Genomic DNA, 8737 nt, shown 5'->3' with positions numbered 1-8737 from the left:
AGGAGGTGTTCAAGAAGACCCCAATCAACATTTGACCACCTTCCTGAGAATATGCGACACAGTGAAGTCTAATGGTGTTCACCCTGACGTCTATAGACTCCTCCTATTTCCATTCTCACTTAGGGACAAAACAGCCAAGTGGCTGGAATCTTTCCCAAGGGAAAGCTTGACAACTTGGGAAGACGTGGTGAACAAATTCTTAGCAAGATTTTACCCTCCTCAACGAATCAATAGGCTGAGAGCTGAGGTCCAAACTTTCAGGCAACAAGATGGTGAGACTCTATATGAAGCATGGGAGAGGTTTAAAGACCTAACAAGGAGGTGCCCACCAGATATGTTCAACGAATGGTTGCAGCTGCACATTTTCTATGAAGGGCTCTCTTATGAATCAAAGAAGGCCGTAGACCATTCATCCGGAGGATCTTTGAACAGGAAGAAGACTATTGAGGAAGCCATAGATGTTATTGAAACAGTAGCAGAGAACGACTACTTCTATGCTTCCGAAAGAGGGAACACAAGAGGAGTAATGGAGCTAAACAATGTAGATGCTCTGTTGGCCCAAAATAAGTTCATTACCCAGCAGCTGGCTGACCTCACCATGAAGATGGAGATGAACCAAGTAGCAGCAATCTCAACTTCATCAACAACCCAAGAAGGAGTGAATGAAGAAGCAGAGGGGAGTCAGGAGCAAGCCAACTACATTGGGAATTCACCAAGGAAAAACTATGATCCATACTCCAAGACCTACAACCCCAGATGGAGAAACCACCCAAACTTTGGGTGGGGAAGTGAGCAAGATCAAAACCAAGACCAGAGACGTTACAACTCCAACAACAATGCAGCTCACCAGCAATTTACACAGAGGACATCTCAACACCCCCACAGCAACACTTCTCCACATGCCTATCAAAACCAAAACAGCACATCTGCTCCGAATCACTCATCAATTGATGACAAGCTCTCTAAGATTGAAGCCTTACTTGAAGGAATATGCCAAGAAATTCAAGAAAATAAGGTGTTCAAAGAGGAGGTGCGAGCTAATATTAAGAACCAGGGAGAGACCACCAGGAAGCTGGAATTCCAGGTGGGATATTTAGCTGAGAAGATTCCCAAACCTACTGATAGCTTCCCAAGTGACACGGAGAAAAACCCCAAAGGAGAAGCAAAGAAAGTAAGATGGGAAGATTGTAAAATGGTCACTACGAGTGATCAAGAGACTGAAGACAAGCAAGGCAAACTTTGCAAATAACCTGAAGACAACTCAACAAAAGAGGAGGATAGAGATCACCAAGAATCAGAAATCTCACAACAAGAGCTGCTGAAGCTCTATGCACCCTTCCCTCAACTGCTCAATGGTGCTGTGGGAAAGAGAATATACTCAAGGTTCCTAGACTTGTTTGCATCTCTGCATGTAAACATACCATTCATCAAGGCAATTCAACAAAGGCCTGCATTCATCAAGTATATGAAGGAACTTCTTCCTAGGAAAAGCTCACTCAAAGGAGGCTAGACTATAGTGATGAACAAGGGATGTAGTGCCCTTATTCAACCTGAGTTGCCTACAAAAAGAAGAGACCCAGGGAGTTTTCACATCCCTTGTGCCATAGGTGAAACTATGTTCGATAGAGCACTATGTGATTTGGGGGCCAGCATCAACTTACTGCCCTTATCCCTGGTGAAGAGGTTGCAGATCAATGAGATAATGCCCACAGATGTAATCATCAGACTGGCTGACAAAACTCAAAAGCAAGCAATATGAGTGGTGGAAAATGTGTTGCTAAAGGTTGGGAAATACATTCTCCCAACAGACTTTGTCATCCTGGACATGGAAGAGAGTAACACTCACCCAATCATATTGGGAAGACCATTCCTAGCTACGGCCAGAGCACTTATCAATGTAGAGAAAGGGGAGCTAATATTGAGAATCCATGACGAACGACTCAGCTTCAATGTTTTCAAACTCTCACAAGAAACAGATCAAGAGGACAAGGAACTAAGCACAAATGATAATGAGACACTGAAGGAGGAGACAAGCACTGAAGCACAGCCAGTTCATTTTGAGATCCCCTTAATAGATAAACAAGAAAAACAGCAATTGCCACAGCTCAAGGAAAAGTTGGAGGAACCTAAACCTCTAGAGGAAGGAGAAGACAGCATCACAACTCCTTTAGAAAAGGAGGTCACCAAGGGGAAGGCAACCTCAAAAGAAACAAAGAAGAAGGTACCAAGGAGCTGGAGGAACAAGAAGATCCCTACGAAAGACTTCTCTCCAGGGGATAGAGTTGTCTCGGCTTACTTCCCAGATATTCCCCCTAATCTCCCTACTGTACCATCTCAGTTACCTAAGGTCTTCACTATCAACAAAGTTCTTTCCCTGGAGCATGTAGAGATCATTGATCCAACCATTGGATATAAGTCCACAGCAAGAGGGGAGGACTTTAAGCACTACCAACCACCCTGATGAGAAAAAAAACGTCAAGCTAGTGACGCTAAAGAAGCGCTTCATGGGAGGCAACCCATGTTTTATATGTTTTTAAAATAATGAATAAATCAATGTTTATGAATTTCAACCCAAACTTGACAAACACTTGGTGAAATCTTTATCATGCAAGTATATAGTGAAGAACAAGTTTGGTGTTCAAAGCAAACCAAGATGCATGCTAGTCTTGGGAGCTTTGAACAAAACTTTTCATCACATTGCTTCAAATTAAGTTTGGTGGCACCATGATACACAAGTAGTTAGTTAGTTGAAATTCATAAATAAACAAACTCTTTTTCTTCTCTTTATTATTCTAGCCGTAGAGTTTGATTTTTATGATATTAATTTCCTTATTTTAAATCTTTATAAGAAAAGAAAAGAAGCATAAAAAAGGATGGATTGGACAACTAAACAAAGAAGGATCGGACACCACAAAAGGAAGGGCTACATACTTGTTCTAAAAAGAGAATGCATTGGAAAATGTTGCCATGCAACATTGGAAAAATGGAACCCCTAAAAGACCGAGCAATCTCTTTCATAAAGTGATGATCCTTGTCTTTTATCCATGTATCACCCCAACCGTCCATCAAGTAACCACTCAATCAATCCACACCCTCCATTCTCTCACAACTTCTCTATATAAAGGACCCTTGTTCCGTACCCACCTTCATTGTCATTACCCAATCTTCACCACTCTCCATTTCGGTACAAGACACTCCCTACCCCATTGAAAACTTTTTTTTCCACCTCACTCTCTTCATCGCAATAAAACCTTAAACAACCAAAAATCTCCACAACTTTTTCACCTTCACATATTAACTATCATTCATGGCGTCTTCGGGTTCTAAAAGAAGGAAGGGAAAGGAACCCATGTAAGAACACCCATATGATGAAAAGAGATTTAGAAGCTTGCATCATGCATTGCAATACGGGTGGATGGTTGATAAGGAAATCATTTATGAGCTGGGATTTCAAGTTAAAAAGACTGAGTGCCCCGAAATCACAGAGAAGATAGAAAGGAGAAGATGGGAGCTCCTCACTGACCCGGTCATTAAGGTGAATGCAAACCTCATAAGAGAATTTTATGCAAATGCGGTTCGATATGATAAGAAGGATGAGTCGTACACAAGCTTTGTGAGAGGAAAGATGGTGGATTTTGGTCCCATGAGTGTCATGAGGGCATTGAAGCTACGGTCTATACAATTTGAAGAAGAAAGCTATCACTCAAGATTGGACAACCCCAATTATGACCAGATTCTGCAAGATATTTGTGTACCAGGAGCTGACTGGGAAAGGGGTGCGGGAAATAAACCAAAGTTCATCAAGAGAACATATCTCACTCCTGAAGCCAAGGGGTGGTTTGAGCTAGTGAAAAGGTCTATTCTCCCAGCTGCAAACAACTCGGAGGTGAATGTCAAGAGAGCCAAAATGGTGCACTGTATACTGAAGGGAGGAGAAATCAAGGTCCATGAACTCATAGCTGAAGGTATTAGAAAGATGGCAAAGAAAAGCGACTCAAGAGGAACGTTAGGTTACCCCAGCACTATTTACCGAATATGCAAGAAAGCTGGGGTGGTTTTAGAAGATGAGAACCCCATGTGGATAAAGGAAGGCATCCCAATAACTGTACGAAGGATGAATGCTACAGTATCCCCTTTGCCTCAGCGGAAGCAAAGGAAGAGGACAGCCCCTCAAGTAGTGGAAGGACAAGTCTTAGAGGGTCAAGCACAACAGACCTTGGACATGCACCAATTGCAGGAAGCCATTGATGGCTTGTCTAGACAATATTTGGAAAGCCAAGGAGCACAGAAAGAGCTTCAACTACAGATGATGGGGCAGCAAGAGGAAGCACTCGCAAGATGGATGACTCAGCAAGGTGAGTGGCAAAGGCAAATGATGGAACAGCAACTAAGTCAAGGACAACAATGGGGAGAAACATTCAACAGGATGGAACAAAGGCAAAATGAGCAACAAGAATCCACCCAGAAGCTAATCAACATCCAAGCACATCAAGGGGCACACATACATGAGATGCATCGAAGACAAATAGAACAGGCAGAACTATTGGGCGAGCAAAGGGCATTCGCAGAAGGAGTTTACATGAGCGAAACAGGACATCACATAAACACTCAAGCTAGGTTCGGTTACTTAGTGGGACAACTGCCAATATTGCATCCAGGAATAGCCAGGTATGACGAAATGAAGGATGAATCAGCACGAAAGGAAAGACAAAGGGTGGAAGAGAGTCATGAGTCAGTGAGGAAGGCACTTGAGGATTGGAAGCAAGCAAGATTGGCACGGATGCGAGGAAATGCAAGAGGAAACAAGGAGGACAAGCAAGGAAAAGAGCGTGGACATCCACAACAGTAAAAGGTGGTCGAGTTCCTTCTTTAGTTCACCTTTCTCTATGTTTTAAATACGGAAGATCTTGTATGAAATAGAACATGCTTCCATGTTAGTTTAAATTTTTTTTTTAAATTCTGTCTTTTAAGTTCTGAATAGGTCTATGTGTTCTAGTCTTTATGTCAATGCATCCTCCTTAACTTACCTGTATGCTTGTCCCTTTTGAATCAAATGGAAGGAGAATGAGTGTTTTTAAAAGACCAGAGTGGAGTTTACACTATGGAGTACATTCATGAGTTTGTGGTATGATCATAAGTTAGCTAAGTTAGTTCAACCATAAGGTGGGATGACAACTATCTGACCTGAATACTTTGCTTTGAATATACTCATGAGACTAAGTATATGACAAGATCCTAATAAGAGAAAGAGAAAAGAATAATGAAAGTGGAAAAACAAAAGAAAAAGAGTAAGCAATAAGGCTAGGCACCAATGGTTTTGATATTAAGATATGTGTCTGTGGTGTTCCTGTGTGAGGGATCTACTTGGATGAATAAGCTCTTCGGGGTGCTTTATCACCTGGTAACTTGGGTTAACTAACCCGGGATTATCAGTTGAAAGTCCATTATCAAGAGTAACCCTCACCACAGAGCATTTAGTAACCCAAAGAAGTGCTGGACACCAATGTCTCAAGAAGGAAAATAAATGAACTATATGCCTGTGGTGTGTATGTATGGGGGAGAGACTTGAGGGAGTAAGTCCTTAGGGGTGCTTCAACACCTAGCACCTTGAACCAACTGGTTCGGGAGTGTTGGCTGAAAGCTTATCTTAAAAAGTTGCCCCCTTACAGAGCACTTAGCCTAAGAACACCAATAAGCTCTGAAATGACAATAAAGGGATCAATGAATAACAGTCTCATGGGATGTAAGCAAAGTGAGTGTTTTAAGACATGATAAAGGTCTGAAAACCAGGAATGAACCTAAGTTGCTATGCATGAAACCACCATAAAATCAGTGATATGACTTCCACAAGAATGACTCATTGCTCTTGGCTTTCCATTCATCATTCTCTTGTTCCAGTACTTGCTTAGGGACAAGCAAGCTTTAAGTTTGGTGTTGTGATGCCAGGGCATCTTGGCCAGTTTCACTGACCTTTTCTTTACTGTTTTTAGGTTAGTTTCATGCATTTCCTTAGGAAATAAGCTAGTTTTGGGTATATATTCACTTACACCTTGATTCAAGCATACATTGTGCATTTTACATTATTTCATGAGGATTTTGCATAAGTTTAGTGACAAATTGTATGTTGCATTGCCCATGACTTGGACTAGAACTTTGATGCGCTCTATTGCTTGATTACAGGACCAAAGGAAGCAAGGAATGGGAGGTAACTTGCAAAGTTAATGAGAAAAGTGATTGCCAATAACGCTCTCAAAGCCATCATTGACCACGTTAAGAGTCACGTTAACTACGTTAACGTGAACTCTAACGTGGAGAAGGGAAGTTGAGCCAACGTTAGTGACACTTAACATTGTCACTAACGTTGGCAAATGCTCATAAGTGGCCACTTTAGAGTCCACGTTAACTTAGTTAACGTGGCTTCTAACGTTAGAAAGGGGGAGAAGCGCCAACGTTAGTGACATTCAACATTGTCACTAACGTTGGCCTAAGGAGAAATATACCACGTTAACTCCCACGTTAACTTGGTTAACGTGGGAGCTAACTTAAGAAGCAAGCATGGTCGACAACATTAGTAACACCCAACATTGTCACTAACGTTGGAAGCAACCACACAACCCCCCCAAGGAGCCACGTTAACTTCCACGTTAACCTAGTTAACGTGGAAGCTAACGTTGATGAGTGAAAGAATGGCCAACGTTAGTGACACTCAACATTGTCACTAACGTTGGGGATGGCTAAGCATGGCCACGTTAGAAGCCACGTTAACCTAGTTAACATGGACTCTAACGTGAGACATAGGGGCACCTTGGAACGTTAGTGACAATGTTGAGTGTCACTAACGTTCTCGAAGGATGGCAAGCCCACGTTAAAGAGCCACGTTAACTAAGTTAACGTGGGCTCTAACGTGAGAACAAAGTGGGATTTTCAAAGTTATTGGAAATGTTAAGTCTCAATAACATGTGCGAAGGACTTAGAGACAACGTTAGTGGCAACGTTTATGCCACTAACGTTGAAGTTAACGTGGCTTTTACTTAGTAACGTTAGTGAGAAAGTTGATTGTCACTAACGTTCTCGAACTTATATTTTCACTAAACGTTAACACCCCTAACGTCCTGAGCTAAAATCTCTGCCCACTTCACATTTTCTCTCTGCAAGTAAAGCCAAGCCCAAATGAAGAAGAGAACTGCTTTAAACTCAAGATCCAAAGGCCCAAGACTTGAAGAGCCAACTAGAAGCTGAGAGAAGTAGTATATATAGGAGTGGTGGTGCACGAAATTGTGTTCCATGTTCTTTGTACTTGTGTGAGATTAACAATATATAATTGTATTGAATCCTCATTGTGGCTCTATGTGTGGACACAACTCCGTTCAACTAACCAGCAAGTGCACTGGGTCGTCCAAGTAATACCTTACGTGAGTAAGGGTCGAATCCCACGGAGATTGTTGGTATGAAGCAAGCTATAGTCACCTTGTAAATCTCAGTCAGGCGGATTTAAACATGATACTTGATTAGATTAAATGAACAATAAAAGGGATAGAGATACTTATGTAGATTCATTGGCAGGAATTTCAGATAAGCGAATGGAGATGCTTTTCGTTCCTCTGAACCTCTGCTTTCCTGCTATCTGCATCCAATCTGTTTTACTCCTTTCCATGGCTGGCTGTATGCAAGGGCATCACCGTTGTCAGTGGCTACATCCCCTCCTCTCAGTGAAAGATATGCTCACATGCTCTGTCACAGCACGGCCAATCATCTGTCGGTTCTCGATCATGCTGGAATAGGATTCACCCTCCTTTTGCGTCTGTCACTAACGCCCAGCACTCGCGAGTTTGAAGCTCGTCACAGTCATTCAATCATTGAATCCTACTCAGAATACCACAGACAAGGTTTAGACCTTCCGGATTCTCTTGAATGCCGCCATCATTCTAGCTTACGCCACGAAGATTCTGGTTAGGAGATCTAAGAGATATTCATTCTAGCTTAATTCATGTAGAACAGAAGTGTTTGTCAGGCACGCGTTCATAGGGGAGAATGGTGATGAGCGTCACACATAATCATCACCTTCATCACGTTCTTGGGTGCGAATGGATATCTTAGAAGAGAAATAAGAAGAATTGAATAGAAAACAGTAGTACTTTGCATTAATCTTTGAGGAACAGCAGAGCTCCACACCTTAATCTATGGAGTGTAGAAACTCTACTGTATGAAAATATATAAGTGAAGGTCCAGGCATGGCCATGTGGCCAGCCCCCAAAACGAGATCACAGGATCAAAATACAATCCAGGATGCCTAATACAATAGTAAGAGGTCCTATTTATAATAAACTAGTCACTAGGGTTTACATGAGTAAGTAATTGATGCATAAATCCACTTCCGGGGCCCACTTGGTGTGTGTTTGGGCTGAGCTTAAGTGTAGCACGTGCAGAGGCCATTTGTGGAGTTGAACGCCAGTTTCTGTGCCAGTTTGGGCGTTCAACTCTGGTTTTGGATCCTTTTCTGGCGCTGGATGCCAGATTTGGGCAGAAGGCTCGCGTTGAATGCCAGTTTACGTCGTCAATTCTTGGCCAAAGTATGGACTATTATATATTGCGGGAAAGCCCTGGATGTCTACTTTCCAACGCAATTGGAAGCGCGCCATTTCAAGTTCTGTAGCTCCAGAAAATCCACTTTGAGTGCAGGGAGGTCAGAATCCAACAGCATCAGCAGTCCTTCTTCAACCTCTGAATCTGATTTTTG

General features: G+C 42.2%; 1 non-coding gene across 1 annotated transcript; it reads right to left on the bottom strand.

The window, feature by feature from the left end:
• Positions 1–232: 232 nt before the first annotated feature.
• Positions 233–339, bottom strand: LOC148567938 (small nucleolar RNA R71). Its single transcript, XR_015882407.1, has one exon. It is a non-coding gene; the product is annotated as a small nucleolar RNA R71 (small nucleolar RNA).
• Positions 340–8737: the final 8398 nt, after the last annotated feature.

The sequence above is a fragment of the Arachis ipaensis genome, chromosome B4 (assembly GCF_059453495.1).
Source record: "Arachis ipaensis isolate K30076 ecotype BB chromosome B4, ASM5945349v1, whole genome shotgun sequence".
NCBI classification, from domain to species: Eukaryota; Viridiplantae; Streptophyta; class Magnoliopsida; order Fabales; family Fabaceae; genus Arachis; species Arachis ipaensis.
This window is presented reverse-complemented; position numbering and strand designations above follow the sequence as displayed.